The 14,109-nt window shown below is 52.1% G+C and overlaps 1 protein-coding gene across 6 annotated transcripts in view; it reads right to left on the minus strand.

Annotated features, from left to right (window-relative positions):
- Positions 1 to 8,538: 8,538 nt before the first annotated feature.
- BTRC (beta-transducin repeat containing E3 ubiquitin protein ligase) overlaps positions 8,539 to 14,109 on the minus strand; it is a 168,995-nt gene continuing 163,424 nt past the window's right edge. For all 6 annotated transcript variants that reach the window (XM_036085997.2, XM_036085991.2, XM_036085961.2 and 3 more), the window contains one exon: positions 8,539 to 13,278. The gene's annotated coding sequence lies outside the window, so the exon portion shown is untranslated. The remainder of the gene's footprint in view (positions 13,279 to 14,109) is intronic.

The following is a 14,109-nucleotide window of genomic DNA, read 5'->3' on the forward strand; positions in this document are numbered from 1 at the left end:
GGCGACTCTCGGCCCTGCCGTGATTGGCGGCCGGGTGGGCAGCTCCGGCTCCCTCCAGGGCGGGCGGAGCCGGATCGGCTCCGTTACCGGCGCAGGGGGTAGGGGTGGGGGTGGGGGGGCGCCAGGCCATCCATCTTCTGTTATTACAGCGTAATGGGGCTGCTCGGGCGCCCGCCCATTTGTCATCGGCCTCGTTCGCTGATAACGGGCATTTGTCATCACTTTCCTCTGCGCCAATGTCATCAGCGCCGCTGACAGGCGGGGCGGGGGGCGGGGGGAGTGTCGTGTGCATGAGCACAGGCGCGCACACATGCGCGTGGGCCTGCTGGACACAAGCTCTTGCACAAACAGGCACACGAAACCCAAAGGGGGGGCACACTGAACCTGGGGGGACACATGCCCCTGTGTGTGGATCAAAGCTCCCCAGAGACAGACACACATGCAGACACACACTCAGAACAGCCTCATCTGTCAAGCAGCTATTCCCAGCTGGAGATCTCTTCCCCAGTAGAGGAGACGTGTGCTGGGGGAGGGGCTGGTTTGTGGTTAATGGCAGCTTGAGTGCAGGTGGCCCTCTGCCAGCTCCCTGTGTGCACACGTGTGACATCAGCCACCAACATTTACTGAGCCCCTTGCAGGCTCTACAGGCTTGTGTGTGATTGTGTGTTCTATTGGCAGAGTGTGACAGTGCAGGGACAGCCACATGGCCTCTCAGACACAAGGACTTCGGGCAAGTCTCCAGGGCTGGATGGTGGGGTCATGGGCTGGTGGAGGTGGTGTTTGGTGGTGGGATGGTGGATGGTGGGATGATGGGTGGTGGTCCCCATGATGCCTTCCTCCCAACCCTCCAGAGACAGTGTAGCCTGGGAGTTACCCTTCCACTCCTGGCCCTACTCAGGCTCTGAACCTAGGCTGATTTGCAGCAAGAGGGACTCAGGAAAGACTCCAGAAAGAACTTCCTGTCTGGATCGGGTGCAAAGCAGTTTGGGGTAGGCATGACACTGGTAGCTAAGAGGGGAGCTTGGAAGGGAGAGATCTCTTGCCCATATCCTATGCCCTCTGGACTGACTCAGGTCCCAGCCCAACTGGGACATGGATGATGTGTTCCTGGTGCTGCCCTTTGGCATATTCACTTCAGGATGGTGTAGGGGACTCCACTAGCCCTCATCAAGGAGGGAGACATCTCCCTCCCCAATCATTCTGGTCCCTAGTTGTCTGACACATACTAGGTGCTCAATAAGTAACTGTTGAATGAATAAATGATTGAAGATAGAGTATGTGGAGGTGGGGAGTCTCCCTAGTCCCTCCCTGAGTGGCCACCAGCCACTAATGGCCCAGATCTCATCTCCTGCCCACCCCCCAGCTCCTTTCCTCACTCCTTTGTAGCCCCCCCCAAACTCCCCTTCCCCCCAGCTTCTCCCTCCTGGGCTGAGGGGGAGGGAGTGGGGGCAAGGCCCCCTGGCAGAGCAGGGCTTGCTTGTTCCTTGTAAATGAAGACCATAATTAACATTAAATTAAGGTAATACAAATGAAGGCAACATAGAGGCTGACAAGATGAGCGTTTGGGGAGGCAGTGGGGAGAAGTGATTCATATTTTTAATTTACTGTACGGATGGGCCGTGTGGCTGGGGAGCGGGCGGCTCGAGTGGAGGGGGTGTCGCCCCGCGATGTTTGCTGGGCTCTGAGCAAGCACACAATGACTATTAAACTCAACTGTCCATATAATGGGACAGATTCGACATGACGCCCACTGGAGCACCAGGAGCCTGGCTGACCAGGCTGTAAATCCTGCCCACACGGCGCCTGCCTGTCCACCTGCTGACCCAGCCTGGCTTGGCCCAGGCCTGGGTCTAGTGGGCACAATCCCCAAGGGGCCTGAGAGGGGCCTTTGACCTGGGCAATCATAGGGGCCAAAAGGGTGCAGGTTCCTGGCCCTGGCTGAGCTCAGGGTTGAGTCGGGGCACTGGCAGGTCACATCTTGATCATGCTAGGGGTGAGGTGGGCCCTGGTAATATCCTCTCAGCACAGGACCTTGGTGTCAGGATGGGGCTGGAGCTCTGTGGCCCCACAAATGGTCTGATCCAGGAAATAAAGACACTGGTGTCCTCTTCCAAAGAGGGGAGCTGATTGTTGTCTGCATTATCACCATCACAGTCCATTTACCAAGCACCTACTATGCACTGACCCCCACTTCTGACTCATTAACTGGTTCCTCACACCATCCTATAAGATACTATCCCCATTTTACATATAGATTAACTGGGGCTGAGAGATAGGGAGTAACTTGGTCACAGAGCGTGCAAGTAAGTGTCCCCTGCCCCATCCCATGCCTCCGAACCCCAGAGCCTGGGGCTACCCCTGGATCTTGTAAACTCTGTACACAGAATGAGGGCCGGCATCTCAGGTGGCCCTCACCCACTGGACCCTAAGCCTTAGACACAGAGCTCTCTGGGAACGTGGGTGTGGGTGCACATCCTCCACCCTCCCTCCAGCCAGGAGAAAGGTGCCAACAAATCCCAGGCAGGCAGGGAGGGATCCCTGCTTACTCACTCTGCAAACAGAGCCTAAAGATGCTCGTCCCTGGGATGAGAGACGCAAGTGTAATTTAGGTTTTGATATTATGAAAGTCTCGCTGCTCTAAAACAGCAGGGCACTCGGTGCCTCATTAATAAAGGATAAACTCGGAGTCTATTTACAAGGCGCTTTTTGGGGTTATTTACTCTCCAATATACATATGTAATGTTGCGCATACTTACCGCTAGGTACAGCGCATCTTTCCAGCCTGGGTCTTGGAGTTACCTTGGGGAGGGGGGGGTCTCTGCAGGGTGGAGAGGGTCACTGGGGAAGAGGGACTGCACAGGGAGCCACCCCTGGGAGTAGGGAGGCTCTGTGGAAGATGACAAGGCCCCATGGAGGGAGGGAAGTCACAGAATTTTAGAGTTGGAAGGTAGAAGGGGTAGAGGGTGGACTCCACCTGTCTCCCCTCCCCCTCTCCCCCCTTCCTGAGGCTCAGCACCCTTAAAGATAAGGTAGGCGAGGCTTCCCTGCTGGGCCCCCAGGCTCTCCCTCCCAGCCCCTCCCTCTCTGTATGAGGCCAGGACATGGTGGCCTCTCTCACCAGGGCTCCTACTCTGACCAGATTCTGACCACACTGGGGAAGAGCCCCTGCAGTTGTGAAAGGTGGTCAGCTAATTCCTATATCACAAGCATGTCCTGTGCAACTGCTGTGCACCTTATCTTACACCAGCCTGATCATAGCCCTGCTGCTCCCCCCACTGTGCCCAACAGTGCCTGCAGTCGGCACGGCCTTCCTCAAACCAAGATGGAGGCCACCTGTTCGCCCCGGGTGCCAGGAGGCAGCCACAGCAGAGATGGGTTCCCTGCAGCGGCTGCCACCTTAGCATGGACTCTACCATATGTGCAGCGGCTGAGTGAATCTGCAGACATCTTATGAAATAGGGCACTGCTTTCGTCTTCATTTTATAAATGAGTAAACTGAGACATAGGTTAGGGAACTCACCCAATGTCATATAGCCAGAAGGTGCCAGGCTGAAATTTTAACCCAGATTAGGGTTCTTATTCCCTGCAAGGCCTCCTCAAGGGTCCTTGGGCCTTAACTGCCCATCCTGGCCTCTGCAAAGCCTAGGCTCCTTGGGCCTTAACTGCCCATCCTGGCCTCTGCAAAGCCTAGGCTCCGACCAGCCCATGGCACATAATGAGGAGCTCTAAGCCCCGCTCTCCCAGAACACATCTCCACTCACTGCCTGATGTTCATTCACTTAGTCATTGAGCATCCACCACATGCAGACTTGGGCCTGGACCTACCACCTGGGTTAATGTAAGCTTATGACAGTGGAGGCCTTGGTTGGTTGGTTAATGCACAGGAGAGCTTAGAGATAGGACTGCCTGCCCATATATCCCACAGCTTAGAGTTGGAAGGCTTTCTGTGCTTGTCAGCCCTGTGGATGAAGAATGTGCCTGGCCCAGGGCCCAGCCGGGAGGGGGGGGGGGGATGGCGGAGATGGGCAACAGAGCACCGCCCCTTCCCCAACCTGGCCAGTTTGGACCAAGGAGATATCTGGTGGCCTTGCCTTTTTGTAGGGAGCCCTGGGTGGAGGTATCAGGGTCTCACCAGTCCCTTGGGAGTCCCCAGAGGTCTTAAAGGACATAATCACTATTGGGATGGAGCTCATGGCTGCTCTGGGCCTCAGGTTCTCGTATTCTTCCCAACCCCTGAGTCGGGGGAGAGCTGACCTGCAGGGTGCCGGACAGAGGGAGGATGGCAAGCAGGAGGATCTGATCCATCATTGTTGGTGAACAATGAGCCGTCACCACCCTAATTAAAGATGTAATTACAGCAAATACATTCCAGGCTGAGAATGAATGACGGATGGCAGGAAGGCACCTTGTAACCAGCACCCAGGACATGCTGCCCCCAAAAGCTCCCTACTCCAAGCTAGGGAACTGTCCTCGCAGCAGCGGCCCCCAGCCAGGGACAGGATGTCCTGGTGCCTCCTGACAGGATAGCGACAGACAGGCAGAGATTGAGGCTGGGGCGGAAGGGCCAGGCAGGTGCCAGGGGCTGGAGTCTTGTTGGAGGACTGAAGGTGGAAGGAGGCCAAGAGGCCAGCATGAGGGGGACTGGGCTGGTGTGCGGCAGGCAAGGGAGCAGGGCCAGTGAAGAGTGGGTATCTCTGTGAGAGTATCACCAGAGCACAAAACAGGATTTCAGGGCCTACCAGCTTGGGGGTAATCGGGCCCCTGCAAAGGCCAGAGGGACCCATGGCCATTGACCCTTGGCCCTAGAGAGTGAATGCAGGGGGTAGGCCAAGGGGACTCACCTTGTATAGGGTAACCATAGTGGGGGATCTGGTGGGCCATTCTGGCTTTCAGGCCTGGCCCAGGTGTCAGGGGGTGGGGGTACTATCCTGAGGCCTGAGTTGTCCTTATCTGGGGTCAGGGTACAGGGCAGGGGACTGGCCACATGAAGAGGAGAGAGGGGGACTCCTCCCGGTGACTCCCTCCTTCAGGAGGATAGGCCTCCAACTACCCCCTCCACCTGCCCAGGGCCACCTCAAAAGTTGTGGGCACTGGCTGTCTGGGAGGCCAGGGCTCAGGACGACTTCTCTACTTGGGATCTGAGTGGGCATCTGGATTCCAAGACCTGTTTGCCCTGGTCCCCCACCCTCACTTAGCCTCAGGGAACAGGAAACACGGAGCACAGGGTCGGGTCACTCCGAGGCCAGCCTGAGCTGTGACCATCCTTAGGGCCAAGGCATGAAGGCCTGCCTGGATGGGGAACTCGATGGCCCCAGCCTCCTGGCTCTGTCTGCTGTGGTGGCCCCTGGCCAGGGTCCCTCAGGGTGTATGGGCTGACCCCAGGGGAGAGAGAGCTGGGGGTGGGAAGGGTGGGGAGACCAGGCAGGCAGGCAGAGGGGAGGGAGGGAAGGCCACTGACAGCAGAACAAATGCTTGTAATTTTATAACCAATCTCAGCGTGTCCGTGGGGGGCCGTTTGCGCCTCCACTCAGGACCAATCAGCCTGACAGAGCTATGAGTCTGCCTGAGTGAATGTGAGCAGCTTCCCCCCCCAACACCACTTACTGCAATCTCATTACCCACCCAGCCCAAGACTGGCCAGAGCTGAAGGGAGGCAGGGAAGGGGGATCCAGCCCACACTGGAGCGGAGCCAGGCCGGAGCCAGGGCTGGGCCTGGGGCCAGGAGGGCAGGTGGGCGGCCTTGGAGGTCCAGTGGCTCAGGGGGAGGAGGACGGGAGACAGGCTCAGGAAACGTTTACTGAGAACCCACTGGTGGCTGAGCACGTAGGATATGGACAGGGCACAAACCCTGCCCTCAAGGGGCTTGCAGTCCGCTGGGAGCAAATGGAAAGATTAGAGGGATGGGGCCTGGTGAAGGTGGAGATGGAGAAGTGACCCGAAGGTGAGGAGGGGCAGAGCCCTAGAACAGAGCTGGCACTGGGCATGGGGCAGGAAGGTGGGGGTAAGGAAATCAAGGGAGAAGGAACCAGAGGAACCTCAGGAGTGCACGCGGAGCCCCAGCAGAGAGGTACAGGGCATGGGAGAGAAACGCCCATCTGGGAAGAGAGGAGGGCAGCCAGGAGGAGCTGGCTGGGCAGTGGTGGATATTAAAAGACGGCCTTGCTGGATATCTGGCTCTGGGGATGGCTATGTGCCCATTAGTCTCTCTAATTGTCAAAAATCTAATTTAGTGTCTGGAGCCCGGGCCGGCCTCGGGTTAAATGGAGGGAGGCAGGCCTAGCCATAAATCTGCCCTCCCAGTCCGGGCTGGTGCTAATTCTACAGTTAAGTGAGGGGGTGAGGAGGGCAGCAGGACGGGACAGGGAGGGTTCTGGAGAGGGGCTAACTCCGACCCTGCATGCCAGCCTCCTGTGCTAAGTCATAGCCAGACCCTCCTCTCTTGCTGGAGGAAGGGGACTTGCCTGGGCTCATGTGGACCATGCAGAAGAAGTGCCTCCATGTGTGATGAGCTCAGGACAAGAGTCCTCTCAGGGTCTTTTGTGGCTGGGATTGTAAACCCATCAGCCCCTCCTCCTCGCAGGCCCACTCTGGGGCTGTGTGGGCTCAGCTCCCGCAAAGTGATTGGTAGGAAGATTATATATACTTCCTAATAACATAGTGAGCCTTTGGTGAGAAAGGGGGCATGGGGATTCACACCACGTGATCAAGTGACTGGTCATCCTGTTCACCAAACAATAGCCTCAGTGATGGGGACCTGTGGGCCATTCCTCAGTGGGGAGAACAAACACAAACCCTTGAGTGGCCTAGCCTCTCCTTCCCTGGGTCATTCCAAACTAGGTGCATGGACAGACTGGCAGCCGGACTGGGGCAGTCCCCGGGGGCCTCGTGTGTCCTTAGACAGGGGAAGGCTCGGTAATGACCTCACTCCCCTCAGAGCTGCTAATTGAAAGCAAGGGGTGTGGCAGGCGCAGCAGGAAACGTTGGGGGACTGAGGGTTCCCTAAGAGGCTCTGCTTCCATGGGGGGAGGAAAACAATTTCTCCTGGCTTTGGCTCCATCTCACCTGGCACCCACCTGGCCTCTCCTGCTGCTAACGAAGTGCCTTTAATTAGCAGCCTAATAAAATGCTCTTAATTGGCAAGAGCCAATCAGGAAGAAGAGAGGTCTCCTCCCTTAAGTCATTGCCGATGGTGGTGCAGCTCTAGGTTTCAAGGGGAGAGGGATTCCAGGCCAGCCTCGCTTTAGTGACTTCAGGGCCTGACACTGGTTTGAAGGTGAGACCCGTAAAACCCAGGCCCGGCCTATGCTCAATTCTGGGCTCAGGAGCCCGGCTGGTGAGTGACAACTGAGTAGATGCCAGTGGCCCGGGGGGTGGTCCTCTGCTGACTCCTCCCTTCCTGTCCTTAGTTGTTAGGGAGGAGACTCCAGTGTGGTCTCAGGCAATGTGAGGAGGCCCCCTTTCTTGCTACTCAGGTTCCCCACCTGCAAAATGCCAGGTGTACCTGAGGCTCTGATGTGCCTTCAGTTCAAGTAGGGTAGTTCTGCAGTGAGGCCCTGACATCTAACAGTCTGAGAGAGCTCCCATGACCACAGTGTCAGTCCAGGTATGACAGGCACTGAGACCACAGGGTGACAGATCCAAGGAGTCTGGTCAAGCAAGGAGGAGCACTACCACTGAAAGCCCACAGATGGAAAATAAGAGGGAGTAGAGGGGGTCTGTCTATGCTGATAACCTTGTATCCATCTTCCAAGGTTTGGTTTAAGTAGGGAAGGGGGTGGGTTCCCCTGGAGTAGCAGTGTTTTCCCTCAGATGGTCAATGCACCCTTCATTAAAAAAAATTTTTTTGGGGGGGGGACGCCTGGGTGGCTCAGTCGGTTAAGCGTCTGCCTTCGGCTCAGGTCCTGATTCCAGGGTCCTGGGATTGAGCCCCACATCGGGCTCCCTGCTCAGCGGGGAGCCTGCTTCTCCCTCTCCCTCTGCCTGCTGCCCCCCCCCCCGCTTGTGTTCTCTATCTCTCTGTGTGTCAAATAAAATCTTTAAAAAAAATTTTTTTTTTTAATCTCTACACCAAACATGAGGCTCCAACTTAAAACCCTTAGATCAAGAGTCACATGCTCTGCCTACTGAGCCAGCCAAGCACCCTGCTCCCTTCATTTTTGTAGCTTGTTGGAGTTTCTCTGGAAATTGCTCCTGAATGTGAGCTCACCTTTCCAGAAACTGACCAAATGGGATGCAGGGGTAACCCATCTCAGTCACAGAGGAGGCAGAGGAAAATCTAAGTTCTGGGCCCCGGTTGGGTTGTGGCAGGCTGAGGCTATAGTGACCAGTTCCCAAATTACCCATCACTTTGGCTTTGGTTTAATTCAACATGGAACATTAGTTGTCTTCCAGGGGCCCCAGATTTTTTCACACCATTTGGCCCTCACTTCTCTAAATGTTTTCTCATGTCAGATTATCTTAAAAGGTATCTGTGCACTCCCTCAATTGATATATTGAAACTCATTGTCCTCTTGATGTTGGGGCAAAGAGACAAGACACTTAGAAAACTCACTTTAATCTTATATTTGTAATTTAAGTTACTTTTTTCTCAACAGTTAAAAAAAAAAAAAAACCAGAACACACTATTTTACCATGATCCTAGGTTGTGAACATACTGGTACCTTGACTACACATCACGAAAACATAACCACAAAAGTCAAAGCAGTCAGTACTTAAGAGTCTAGAGAACAGAGAGCTGAGCCAACTGAAAGCTCTCAGGGAAGCTCACATTCGTTGCCAGGCCTGCCCCATAGCTGGAGTCCAGCGAACATTCCTCACAACAGTCTGGGTGGGCTTAGGTGATCACTGATTTGGGAAGGTGGTAGTTTCCTTGGTACCCAAAGGTCTAACCCTCCTTGTTGGTCTTTTCCTTCAGTGTCCAAGAAGAGAAAGGGATAGAGGGGAAGGGACACTTTATAATGCCATTCACCACACCGATCCTTAAACACACACAGAGCCAACCACGAGCTGAGAGAACTGGGTGGACTGGAGAGCATATGTTTTAGAGGTCATCGGCCTCCAGGAAATTTTAGATCATAGGTACTCAACTTCCAACAGAAGAGGTTTCCAGATATCAATGCTTTAAGTTCCACCAGAAATCAGGCAGCCATAATTGTGCTCTTTTGGTTTCGCTCCTCAGTTCCAAGTATTCTGAAGTCACAAATGAACTACAGATAAAAACAGCAGAAGCAAAACTCAGCTTTATTACCCTAAGAGATGGCTATCTTTCTGGCACTGATTACGTTGAGCCAATGGTAAAGTAAGGGGCTCTGCTCTGTCAGTGATCAGCTATGTGGATGAAGCCCAGGGAGATGAACTCTGCCTTCAGGCTTTGGGTGTGCTGGTTACAAGTGAGAGTTATTCTAGGAGGGAAAAGAGGAATGCAAGGAGAAGCAAGGGCACCTTTTCATGTTCTCTGGGCTCTTGGAAAGTCTGTTCAGCTCACCCAAATAGGGAAGATCAGAAATGTGGATTAAAGTCACATGGTAAACCTGATCATCAAAGAGCTGTGATGGTCACAGGTGGTGGGTATCTAAGCATCCCTTTTTCCACTAGGAAGTACCTTTCAATTCCTCCTGAATTAAGCTTGGAGCCTAGGCTCTCACGCCTGCACTATTCTGGGTTGGACTGCTCGCACTTCAGGCAGGAAGGTATTATCATCTAAAATAAATAGAAGATGCCAAGAAGGTCAACAATACCAAGGTATCTAATCTACTTCTAGGAAAGAAAAAAAATACCCTAATTATTTCCAATATCCCCTACCCCCCTCCACCCCAAGCCCTTGGTTTCCACATACAATCAAGTGCTAAGTAAGGAGTAGACCAACCACAGCTGTTCTGACCAATGGGTACCAGGAGACGGCAGAGGAGAAGAGTGCATATTTTCTTCTCTTCAGCTTATGACTTTACAAAAGAAAAATAAGAAGGATTTTTCTTACTCAAGCAGAAAACAGAATGATTCAGGGGTCCCAGGGTTTTTTTTTTTTTTTTCCAGTTCAGAAACAAGTTATGAGGGCCAGACTTTATTACTTGTCAATAGAGTTCCAGAGAGTCCTGTCTCTGAAGTTTCTGGTGAAGAGTCACCAGAAAAAATCTTGCCAAGGGACAAGTGTAAAAGGCCTCCATTCACAATTCATGTCCACTTTCAAACGGCACATAAGAAAGGAAAAGGATGTTCTCAGCAGTGAAAATACACACACGTGCAGCAAGGCATGCTGGTTTTGTCCAAGCAGCCCAGGTGTGACTGGAGCGCTCCCGAGTGCCCAGAGAGTTCCAGGGTGCAGGCGCAGGTGCACGCACGCACTCCTTGCGTGCCCGCCTTTGAAGGGGCTTCCTCCCATCTTTAAGAAACGCCTCTTTCAGGCCCACACTGGAATTTTAGTGAGAAGAGACTAATCTACAATGGTGACATGCCATTTCAGAGCCAACAGACTCCTTCAGCTCCTTTTCTACCATTCCTTTCAATGTATTGAGACTTTCTTTGTTTCTCCTTTCTTTTTAAAAAGGTCAAACTTTACATTTATTCTAGCCCAGCTGGGGATTAGTGATAATCAATTCCGACCGAAATCATGCAGAGATGGTAAGTGGGGTTTACCTTCTCTGGAAATGAACTTCTACTTACCTGATTATTTCTTCTACAATGAACTGGTAAATGACCCCCAGAGCTGAGAAATGTGACTGACTCAGTTTTTCAGACCACTTAACTTCATTCCCATTTCCATCAGCAGCAAAGGACAACTTGGAGAACATGCTCGATGGAGCTAATGGCTCCAGACTGCAGGGTCCACCCTTGATCTCATTTATGATGTACTGGACAAGCTTCAAAACAATCTTAGAAATAATCTACCTTCAACTGAACCTAGATGGGAGAGCAAAACCCCGGGCACCAATGAATATTCAACAGCTCCCACTTTTAAATAGCAGCATATAACAGAAGGGCTAGTAAAGTTATGGCTATTGGACAATATTTTCAAACAGCTTGAAATCCACGCCCCTTTAATGCCTGACCTGTGTGTTACTCAGGGCTGATGGCCCTCTGCCTCACCTGTAGAAAAATCCTTAACCAATCAAAAAGCCAAAAATAGTCAACACAATAGACAAGGAACTCTGATGACAGCTAAATAGAAAACATTTCTCTGTAGCATGTGGGTGGGTGGGAAGGGACTTATACTCAGAAAATATTTCCCAGGCAATGACATATTACACTGGGAAATATTTTCTGAATATAACCTGGAACCAAAAGCTTAAAAGCTCTCCTGAAGCCGGAAAGGAAAAGCGTATATGCATAACTTGCCCCTCAATACATAACAACAACATTCAGTCACATCAGAAGGGAAGGGTGAAGATGGCTTTCTCTCCCTCTCCCTCTTGCTTAACTAAAGGTGGTCTGGCTCTGAGGTCATCTGCAACTGGCTTCCATTCTGATGTTTTTACAGCAGCTGGCTAAAAAGGGGCTTTCTTTTACTCAACTGCTTTGCTTAGGAACAGAAACAACAGGCCTGACTAACTGCTCAGCTTCCAAGGGAAACTAGAGACTGCAGTGTGGCCTTGAACCTGTAATGGGTGTGCCCACGCCACACGAGAGGGCTGGTGCAGCCCCGTGCCTCCCCCGGGAAACAAGCTGGGCACATGCTGGTAGTATTCCGTGTTCCCAAGTTGGGGTGGCACACGCGCCCTGCCCGACGCTTATACAGCTGCCTTTTAAGTGGCCAGGTTGGCCTGGCCCTTGCTGAGGTCCATTTGTTTATGTTGCTTACCAACTTCCAGAGAAATTTTATTGGCTGGGGAGAGTGGAGAGTTAAATAAGGCCGGAGGAGGAAGAAAAGGAAAGCGAAGGCAATTTCTGCCCCATTAGTAAACCCTGTGTGCCAAACTTCACCCTGATCCTCTTTCCGGCAGCTTCGCCCTTTTGTAAATACCAGGTTTGGGAAAAGCAGGAGGAAGGTTCTGCAGTGCAAGGTTGAGATGATTAGCTTGCTTTCTGAGAGATGATATTTACTGTTCTAAATGAGAAAGAAATCCACTTTTACCTCTGACCACCTCTCAACTACTCTGATTGTGGTCTTGGCAAAGACACAGGAGCTGGGTGTCCACAGACCCTGACGAGCAAATCAGAGACGTGAACCATTATGTGGACTGCACCCAGTGACTGGCTCCGGCCATTTCAAACCTTTCTTTAGGCTGAGCCTTACCAGTGATTTAAGATGAAGTACAATGCTTTTTATTACACATCTAATTGTTAATGAGAGGAAATGCAATCAGCAACTCCTTTGCACACTCTACATGGAATCGAGGAGACTGCTGAGTCCAGAAAAGATGTGGCCATTGATGGAGCCCAGGCGATTTCTGCCCCCACCCCCACCTTTTTAAACGGAGGGGGGTGCTGTTAGGAGAGAGAGAAGAGTTGCAAATATGATGAGAGTACCTTCTAAGAACCCACTGCTGCCCCACAGGGTCACTTGCAGCAAAAGCCTGGGTTTGAAATTTTGACTGGACAGCATTTAGCTCTTCCAAGTGTGGCATTTTCTCTGATTTGCCTCATGTTAACTGAGAACCTCTCTTCATACTCTTTCTTCTCAGGTGCAGCAGAGAAACAGGTTGAAGGAGAGTGGGGGAAAAGGGAGGAGGGACAGAAACAGAAAGAGATGAAAGGAAAGAGGCCCAGATCTTCCAGTGTGTATTTTTGTTTTCTTTCTTTCTCGCCCCAAAGGCCATACAGACAGCTGTCTTCTCCTAAGTACAGTGGGGCTGGGCTGATCCTGCCAGGTGCTGGGCATTCCTGGAGTTCACAGGGAGAAAATGGGTGCTGTCTGGCTTGAAGCTGTACCCCCTGTCCCCTAGAAGTTGGTCTCCCAGAAGGCTATATAGGGAAATTAGTTCTTCTGCTTAATGGCAAAGCAAGAGAGATTCTGGCAAAACACTAAATATATTTATAAGTCATCTTTGTCTGGAACCAAATGAGGAAAAACAGGTGCAGAGAGGAAAGGAGGGGAGGTGAGGTGAGGTTTAAAAGTTCCAATCATTCACAAAAGATAAAAGACATCTTCTGATAGCAGCACGGAAGCAGTCAGCTGTGCTGAGTAGACCATCCTGGGTCGACTGCAGACCAACTGTGTCCCAACAGGAGTCTCAAAGCCCCGTTCCTCGGCTAGTCCGGGGAAGTGGGTAGTAGTTTGATTGTTACTGTTGTTGCTCATCCTGGTATTGGCAGATATGTTAAATACCGCAACTTTAATGAGTCCTGTGTGAAAACAGAGCACAGAGTCATTAGTCCCTTTCCCTACATTTCTCACTTGTTCTAAGAGGAGAAGAATATTAACTTAGCTGTCAAATGGGAGAAAGGCTCAGAGGTCCTTCCTAACACCTGCTCTCTGCCCAGGCCAAGCAGGAGCTTCTGTCAAGGGCTACACAGGCTGCACGGGGACACGGTGGGGCTCACGGACATGCTCAGGGCCGCAGCGCTCGTGCAGTGTGACTCTGACAGGTATATCATCAAGGTCTCACCTGCTCCCTGTGATGGTGGAGTAGGTGAGGCCAGCTCTGAGGTTCTGGCCCTGAGCGGCCAGAAGCATAGTTGTGCCACCAGCAGAAGGGGGGCAGCTGGGTGAAGCTGTCCGGCCTCCTGGCTGGAGGGCCCTGGCAGAGTGGATGAGGGGAAAGTCTGATTGTTAGAAGTGTGCACCAGACATGCTCCTTGTAACTTCAAGGACAGGTGTGTAGGTGGTGGCTGGTAATGTGGCCTGGAGATTAAGACAGAGGTTGGGACTAGAGATACAAATTTGAGGGTCACCTACATTGAGATGAGAGCTGAAGCCTCGGGAAGAGAAAAAGCAGCCAAAACAGGAAGCTTTGATAAGGAAAAAAAGTCCGAGACACACTCTTAGGGGATGTCTATGTTTCAGAGGTGAGAGGAGAAAGGAGACCAACAATAGAAAGCCAGGAAGAATATTAAAAATGGCAAAATGCCATAGTAATCTAATGAAAATTCTGGCAAAAGGAGGGGATAGATACATGACGATTACAGTATTACTAACGATGACCACTTTTTACTGAGGGCTTGTTCTGTGCTAGG

Source organism: Halichoerus grypus, chromosome 7 (assembly GCF_964656455.1).
Source record: "Halichoerus grypus chromosome 7, mHalGry1.hap1.1, whole genome shotgun sequence".
NCBI classification, from domain to species: domain Eukaryota; kingdom Metazoa; phylum Chordata; class Mammalia; order Carnivora; family Phocidae; genus Halichoerus; species Halichoerus grypus.